This window comes from Canis lupus, chromosome 7 (assembly GCF_011100685.1).
Source record: "Canis lupus familiaris isolate Mischka breed German Shepherd chromosome 7, alternate assembly UU_Cfam_GSD_1.0, whole genome shotgun sequence".
Taxonomy (NCBI): domain Eukaryota; kingdom Metazoa; phylum Chordata; class Mammalia; order Carnivora; family Canidae; genus Canis; species Canis lupus.
Genome location: NC_049228.1, coordinates 54,651,877 through 54,661,104, shown reverse-complemented (window position 1 = coordinate 54,661,104; position 9,228 = coordinate 54,651,877). Strand labels below are relative to the sequence as shown.

The 9,228-nt window shown below is 39.4% G+C and overlaps 1 protein-coding gene across 1 annotated transcript in view; it reads right to left on the bottom strand.

Moving 5' to 3' along the window:
- LOC119872642 overlaps positions 1-9,228 on the bottom strand; it is an 82,757-nt gene that overhangs the window by 57,833 nt on the left and 15,696 nt on the right. The gene's annotated exons all lie outside the window — the stretch shown is intronic.

The following is a 9,228-nucleotide window of genomic DNA, read 5'->3' as shown; positions in this document are numbered from 1 at the left end:
GACCAAATTATCCGTCAGGGAAACAAGATGAGACTCTTAAGGGCTTTGGCAGCGACCTCAGCGAATTCGCAGAGTGCATGGTCATCTTCTGACTTTAGGCTTGACGTTTGTACCACAAAAAGCGGCTGCTGAAGTTATCATTTGAAAAGTAAATCAGCCCACTCCAGCCTCCTATTGAAAAAGGCCTTCAAAAGATCCCCACTGCCTTAAGTAGGACATAAAAACTCCTTACACTGGCCTGCAAAGCCCCCTGCGGTCTGTTCCCTGCCTCCCCACTCTGACCTCAGTTCTTAGGCCCATTGTGAGCCTGGATTCATGGCCTCACTGGAAGTCTTCACCCTTCATAGCATAGTAGATCTCGTTTATTCATTTTCCTGGGTTTTTTTGGCCCTCCCCTCTATTTTTTTTTTTTTTTTTTTGGTCTGTAGGTCCATAAGGGCAAGGACCTTGTTTGTCTTGTACAGCACAGTATCCCCCACCTAGTCCTACGATGCTGACTGCCTGGTACATAGAGAACTCAATAAATATTTGTTGAATAAATGAATGAATCGTGGGTTTGTCACACTGCTGCTTTTGCTAGGTCACATGTCAGGCATCAGAAACCACACAAAAGAGCCCTGTTGTTTAAGGTCTATGTTAGAAGTGTAGGTCCAGCCTTCCAGAAGCATTCCAAGATCCTCAGGCTTCAGCTTTCTGCCTCATTCAGGGCTTCATAGAGTGCCCTCAGCCTCTGCTGGATTCGTGAATGAGAGAGCTAGCCACCAAGCTGCTGATGGTATAGCACTCATTTATGTTCTTTTTTTTTTTTTTTTTAAGATTTATTTATGATAGAGACACAGGCAGAGGGAGAAGCAGGCCCCATGCGGGGAGCCCGATGCAGGACTCGATCCCGGGACTCCAGGATCGCGCCCTGGGCCAAAGGCAGGCGCCAAATGGCTGAGCCACCCAGGGATCCCCTCATTTATGTTCTAACAGGAACTTTGTCTCCTCAGAACCTAACTCTGGTCCTTCCCCTCTCTTTTCTCATTTAGGAGGCTTCAAAATCCAACCATTTCACTCTCCTCCTTGGCTACTGCCACCAACCTGCTTGGCTGGTCTTCCCAAATTTCTTTCTTTTTTTAAAAGATTTTATTTATTTATTCATGAGAGAGACAGAAAGGCAGACACTTAGGCAGAGAGGAGGCAGAGAGGCTCCCTGAGAGGAGCCTGATGCTGGACTCGATCCCAGGACCCCAGGATTACAACCTGAGCCAAAGGTAGACAGTCAACTACTCCACTGAGCCATCCAGGCGGTCTTCTTCCCAACTTTCCCTCTTTTGTGACCCTAACAACTAGCTCAAGGCATTTTTGTTTTATTTTGTTTTGCTTTAAGAGTTTTTACATCTGATTAATATTAGAGAACAAAAAAGATAAACAATATCAAACAGAAACACTTGGGGGAGTTGAAAGTGTTGCAAAATTTTATAAAACTCTGTTTGGGATTTTATTATTCCTAATTCTAGGAGAGTAAATGGAAATTACAGGGAGTCTTCCCTCTCTAATTTATTCTTTTGAGGGCAGGGACCCACAACATCCATTTTGAAATACCATCCTTCTGAGCCCCATTATGTGGGCTCTTTCCTGAATGGTGGTCCCTGTTGCCAACTTAAAGACACAGTCAAGATAGAGCATCACATTCTTCTGAGCAACCAGAGAGTAAGGAATAGCTCCATCCCAGTGCTGGACAACCTTGCACATACCTACCTACATAGGTCATGTAGGTGAGCTGATTTGTGAGGTCATGTAGGTGAGCATGCAGCTGATTTGAGTGTTGGCAAAACACCTGTGATCCTCCCAGAATGTGAGAACATGAGAGGCTTGTGAGGAGCTACAAGAAGGCCATTTGCCACTCAGGTCCCCATCTTGGCAGGAGGCTGTCATGACACAGTTCTTCATTGCTTGCTGGGTTGTGACGAAGCTTTCTGCCTCACTTGTGACCTGGTGTGCAGCTGAGACTGTAAAAAGGCTTAGCTACAGCACAGCATTAGCCCCTTAGAAACAAGGCATCCCACATCTCAGGCTGAAGTCATCTGATTCCTTTTGTTTTGGTGTTATCCTTTTAGTGTGAGACAGTAGCTCATGAGGAGCCGGTACCTTTTGGCTACTCTTGGTTTCACAGTCTATGTAAGTACTGATCTGTCTAAATCTTAAAAAGGCTCATTTCTTTACCAGCCGAATCGTTTGACCTTGCTTTAAAAGCATCTCATTCATTAACTAATGGTAAAAAACCAAAACCAAAACCAGATAGATACTACCTGGGTTCCAGAGACCTAGACGTGACTACAATGAAGTCATGATTCCTTCTTTTAACATCACGGTCTTATTTAGGAAATGAACAAAAAACCAAGTATTTATAAGGCAGTAAAGAAGTACTACAGTAGGAGGCAGCCCCGGTGGCGCAGCGGTTTGGCGCCGCCTGCAGCCTGGGGTGTGATCCTGGAGATCTGGGATCGAGTCCCACGTCGGGCTCCCTGCATGGAGCCTACTTCTCCCTCTCCGACTCTGCCTGTATCTCTGCCTCTCTGTGTCTATGAATAAATAAATAAAATCTTAAAAAAAAAAAAAGTACTACAGTAGGGGCATCTGGGTGGCTCACTGGTTGAGCAACTACCTTTGGCTCAGGTCGTGATCCCACTGTCCTGGGATCCAATCCTGCATCAAGCTCCCTGCAGGGAGCCTGCTTCTCCCTCTGCCTATGTCTCTACCTCTATGTGTCTCTCATGAATAAATAAACCTTAAAAAAAAAAGGTGCTAAGCAAAAGAACAGAATACAGGGTGTGTGGCGGGGGGACACACCTACATGAGGTAGTGTGCTGAAGAGGAAGAGAAGCATCCAAAGACAGAGGAAGCAAAGAAAAGTTTTCACCTTGAAATGAAAGTACAGACCTTCAGACCTGCTGTTAATTAGATTTCATTCAATAATAATAATAATCTTTTCTAGGCTTTTCTTTTAAATTTTTATTTATTTATTTATGATAGTCATACAGAGAGAGAGAGAGAGAGGCAGAGACATAGGCAGAGGGAGAAGCAGGCTCCATGCACAGGGAGTCTGACATGGGATTAGATCCCGGGTCTTCAGGATCGCGCCCTGGGCCAAAGGTAGGCGCCAAACCGCTGCACCACCCAGGGATCCCTAGGCTTTTCTGTAACAATTATTTTGAAGCTCTCAGTCCTTCCCATCAGTTCAGAAGTATTTCCCTCTGGGCGTTTAAAATACACTGGTTAAAGATTCTGTTTCAGCCAATAAGTGCACTGTCATCTAAAGACTCTGTTTCTCTTTGCCAGATACTCACTTTGCCTTCCTGGTAGCTGGGAATGGCCATATGATTCAGTTCTGGTCAATAAAATGTCAGAGGAATAGTTTGTATCTCTCAAGAAATTCCTATAATTCGGGGATCCCTGGGTGGCGCAGCGGTTTAGCGCCTGCCTTTGGCCCAGGCACGATCCTGGAGACCCGGGATCGAATCCCACATTGGGCTCCCGGTGCATGGAGCCTGCTTCTCCCTCTGCCTGTGTCTCTGCCTCTCTCTCTCTGTGTGTGTGTGTGACTATCATAAATAAATAAAAATTAAAAAAAAAAAAAAGAAATTCCTATAATTCATGTAAGTTGTCAAATTTGTTGGCATAAAGGTGTTCATACTATTTCCTTAATATCCTTTTTTTAAAAATTTTGTTTATTTATTCATGAGAGACACTGAGAGAAAAAGGCAGAGACACAGGCAGAGGGAGAAGCAGGCTCCATGCAAGTAGCCCGACGTGGGACTCGATCCCAGGTCTCCAGGATCACACCCTGGGCCGAAGGTGGTGCTAAAACCGCTGAGCCACCCGGGGCTGCCCAATATCTTTTTTTTTTTTTTCCCCAATATCCTTGTAATGTCTGTTGGACCAGTTGTGATCTTCCCTCTTTCCTTCCTAAAATTGGTAATTTTAGGTTTGTTTTTCTTTGTCAGTTTGCTTCTAGTTCATCAGTTTTATTAATTTTTCAAGGAATTAACTTTTGGCTTTATTTGCTCAATTACTTTTGTCTATTTCATGGAGTTCTCCTTTTTTTTTTATTTTTATTTTTTTATTTTTTTTTAATTTTATTTATTTATGATAGTCACATAGAGAGAGAGAGAGAGAGAGAGGCAGAGACATAGGCAGAGGGAGAAGCAGGCTCCATGCACCGGGAGCCTGACGTGGGATTCGATCTGGGGTTTCCAGGATCGCGCCCTGGGCCAAAGGTAGGCGCCAAACCACTGCGCCACCCAGGGATCCCGAGTTCTCCTTTTTTAAAAACAATTAATATACAGTAAAATTGACTCTTGTTTTGGCATATAGCTATATAAGTTTTAACACACGTATAGATTTGTGAAACTACCACCAAAATTATGATGCAGAATAGTTTCATCATTCCATAAAACTGCCTCAGGATATACTCACAACTTTCTTACATCCCTAATCCATAGCAGCAATTAATTTATTATCCATCAAAAGAGTTTTGACTTTTCTAGAGTGCAATATAAATGGGATCATAAAGTACGTACATTTTTACATACCTTTCATTCAGCATAATGACTTTGAGACTCATCCATGTTATTGCATGTCTCCATAGTTCATTTTATTGCAGCTATCACAGTTTGTTTATCCACTCAACCATTGAAGGACTTTTGGGTGCTTTCTGGGTTTAGGCAATTATGAATAGAGATACTATAAATACTCATGGATAAGCTTTGTGTGAATATAAGTTTTGATCTCTCTAGAGTAAATATCTGGAAAAGGGACTGCTGAGTCATATAGTTTTATGGGCTGAATGTTTGTGTCCACCACCCCCCGAAATTCAAATGTTGAAGCTCTAACCCCCAATGTGAAGGTATTTGAAGATGGGCCCTATGAGAAAGAATTAGGTTTAGATGAGGTTATGAGGGTGGGGAATTAGTGCACTTATATGATGAGATGGAGAGAGCTTGGTTCCTCTTTTTCTTTCTCCCCACCACATAAGGTCACAGTGAGACAGTGATCATCTGCAGGCTGGAAAGAGAGCCCTCACCAGAAAACCAAATCCACTGGCATCTTGATCTTGGACTTCCCACCCTCCAGAACTGTAAGAAATAAATTCCTGTTGTTTAAGCCATCCAGTCTATGGTATTTTGTTATAGCAGCTGGAGCTAATATATATGACTTTTATTTTTTTTAGTTTAAATAAATTGAAAATTGAGCCAAAATCAATAATATATGACATATAAAATATGAATTTGGGAAATAAGCATTAAAATTACATATATAAAAATTATATATATGTATGATGTATTTTTTATATATGGCTTTTTCACCCTCTCTAGAGAATCTGCCTAGAGAATAATGTTGGGGAACAATATATAAAATGTACAACTGGAAATATGTTGACAGCTATGTTTAAACATTATAATGAAGATCCACAATTAAAGGAGATTTTAGGTCTCTCTTTTTCTCTCTCTCTCACACACACAAAGTATATGCTTACTTTTATAGGAAATTGCCAAACTGTTATCAGAATGACTGTACCATTTTACATTACCATCAGCAATGTATGAATATTCCAGATGCTCAACATATTCACCAGCACTGTTATGTTAGTGTTTTTTGTTGTTGTTGTTTAGCCATTCTAATATGCATACGATTATATCACATATGGTTTTCATTTGCATTTCCCTAAAGGTTAATGATGTTGAGCAACTTTTCATTTGCTTATTTGTCATCCATAAATGCTCTTCTGGGAAGTGTTTGTTCAAGGACCCCCATCCCCAGTGCCACCTCATTAAAAAAATTTTTTTACTGCTAAATTTTTGAAGTTCTTATAAATATTCTAGATACAAGTCTTTTGTGTTGTCACTTATAAATACTTCTCCCAGTCTGTAGTTTGAATTTTATTCTTAATAGTGTATTTCACAGCAAAATATGTTTTATTTTAATGAACTCCAACTCATCCATTTTTAAATTTTATAACTAGTGCTTTTGGTGTCATAGCTAAGAATACATAACACCAGGACATGAAGATTCTCTCACACTTCCTCCTAAAAGTTTTATATTTTTATATTTAGTATTAGATACATGATTTATTTTGCATTAATTTTTGTATAACGTGCAAATTATAAGTTGAAGGTTTGTGTCAGGGGGAGGGTTTGCATATAAATATCCAGTTCTATTTGATAAGTTTCTTTTTTTTTTAAGATTTTATTTATTTATCCATGAGAGACACACACAGATAGAGAGAGAGAGAGAGAGAGAGAGAGGCAGAGACATAGGCAGAGGGAGAAGCAGGTTCCTCCTCTAAGGGAGCCCAATATGGGACTCGATCCCGGGACTCCAGGATCATGCCCTGGGCCGAAGGCAGGCGCTAAACAGCTGAGCCACCCAGACATCCCATTTTAAGAAGTTTATTTTGTTTCCATTCAATTGCCTTTTCATCTTTAAAAATTTTTTTTTAATATTTAAAAGATTTTATTTATTTATTTGAGAGAGAGAAGGAGAGAGCCAGCGAGAAAGCACAAGCAGGGAGAGAGATACAGGCATAAAGAGAAATAGATCTCTCTAAATAATAGAAATAGATTTCTCTAAATAAATGAATAAAATCTTTTAAAAGAAGAGAATTAGTTGCCTATATCTACAAAAATATCCTACTGGAATTTCTATCAGAATTGCATTAAATCTATTGATCAGTTTATGGACAATTGGCATGTTAATTATATTGAGTCCATCAACCTATTAATATACCATATCTTGTCATTCATTTTGATCTTTTGATTTTACTTATTTTCATTTTTATTTATTTTTTTAAAAGATTTTATTTATTCATGAGAGACATAGAGAGGCAGAGACATAGGCAGAGGGAGAAGCAGGCTCCCTGCAGGGAGCATGATGTAGGACTCAATCCCAGGACCCCAGGATCACGCCCTGAGCCAAAGGCAGATGCCAACCACTGAGCCACCCAGGTGCCCCTAAAATTTTTAATTGAAGAATAGTTGACATATAATATTATATTAGTTTCATGTGTATAACGTAGTGATTCATATACATTATGAAATGCTCGCTTTAATAAGTGTAGTTACTATCTGGAGTCATATAAAGTTATTATAAGAGTATTGGGGGATCCCTGGGTGGCGCAGCGGTTTGGCGCCTGCCTTTGGCCCAGGGCGCGATCCTGAAGACCCGGGATCGAATCCCACATCGGGCTCCCAGTGCATGGAACCTGCTTCTCCCTCTGCCTGTGTCTTGCCTCTGTCTCTTTCTCTCTCTGTGACTATCATAAATAAATTAAAAAAAAATTAAAAAAAAAAAGAGTATTGGCTATATTTCCTATACTTGATCTTCTTTGATTTTATTCATTAACATTTTGTAGATTTCAATGTACAAATCATGCCCACATTTTGTTCAATTTATTCCTGAGCATTAACTGGTTTTATGGGCTATTTAAAATGATATATTAAAATATCTAATTGTACATTGCCCATATTTAAAATATGCAGCTGACCCTTGAACAACATATGTTTGAACTATGTGGATTTGCTAATATGAGGATTTTTTTATATACAAATATAGCATAAAACTGTAAATGTATTTTCACCTCCCTATGATTTTCTTAATACCATTTTTTCTCTAGCTTACTTTATTGTAAGAATACAGTATAAAACACACATAAAAAATATGTGTTAATTGACTATCTTATAGGTAATGCTTCTGATCAAAAGTTGGCTATTAGGAGTAGGTTTTGGGGGAGCCAAAAATTATACGTGGATTTTTTACAGTGCAGAGTGGTTGGTGCCCCTAATCCCATATTGTTCAGGTGTCAACTGCAATTGATTTTTGTGTATTGACTTTTATTTTCAACCTTGACAAACTCCTGTATTAGCCAGGGTTCTCCAGAGAAACCAAAACAATAGGATATATAACATATTTATAAAAACATTTATTAGAAGAATTGGCTCATTCAGTTATGGAGTTATGGAGGCTGAGAAGTCCCACAGCATGCTGTCTGCAAATAGGAAAGCTGTTGATATAATTCAGTCTGGTTGCTGTCCTAAAGGCAGGAGAAGATGGATATCTCAGCTAAAGCAAAGAGCAAAATTGCCCTTCCTTTGCCTTTTAGTTCTGTTCAGGTTCTGAAGGAATTGGATGATACCCACCCATATTGGTAAGGATGAACTTCTTTTGTCAGTGTACTGATTCAAATGCTAATCTCTTCTGGAAATACTTTTACAGACATACCCAGAAATAATGTTTTATCAGCTATCTGAGCATCCCTTAACCCAGTCAGGTTGACCCATAAATTAACCATCACAACTCCATTAGAAGCATTTTTATAGATTCAGTGGATTTTCTATGTGAATAATCATGTTATCTACAGAAAGGGAAAGTTTATTTCTTAATTTCCAAACTATATTACTTTTTTTTTTCTTGCTTTATTGCCTTGGCTAGGACTTCCAATACAATGTTGAGTAGGAATGGAAAGACTGGACACACTTTCTTTGTTCCCAGTCATAGGGGGCAAGGGATTCAGTCTTTTATAACTGAGCATGATACTGACTCTAGGGTTTTTGTTTTGCTTTGTATAAGACTTTATTTTTTTAGAGTAGTTTTAGGTTTACAACATTGAGAGGGAATTAGAGAGATTTCCCATATGCCCTCAGGCCCCACACATACATAGCCTTCCCATTATCAATATCACTCACCAGAATGATACATATTTAACCAAGGATGAACCTATATTGACACATCATAATCACCCAAAGTCCATGGTCTACCTTAAGGTTCACTCTTGGTATTATGTATTCTATGGGTTTAGACAAGTGTATAATGACATAAGTCCATTATTATGATATCATACAGAGTATTTTACCTGCTCTAAAAATCCTCTGAGCTGTGCCTATTTCATCTCCTCCACCCCCAGGCAACTACTGATCTTTTTGTCTTCATAGTTTTGCCTTTTCCAGGAAGTCCACTATATAGCGGAATCTTTACAGATTGACTTCTTTCACTTAGTAACATGCACTTAAGGTTTCTCCATGTCCCTTCATGGCTGGATAGCTCGTTTCTTTTTAGCAATGAATACTATTCCATTGTCTGGATGTACCACAGTTTATGCATCCATTCACCACTGAAGGACATCTTGGTTGCTTCCAAGGTTTGGCAATTATGAATAAAGCTGCTAAAACAGGTGTCCAAATTTTTGTG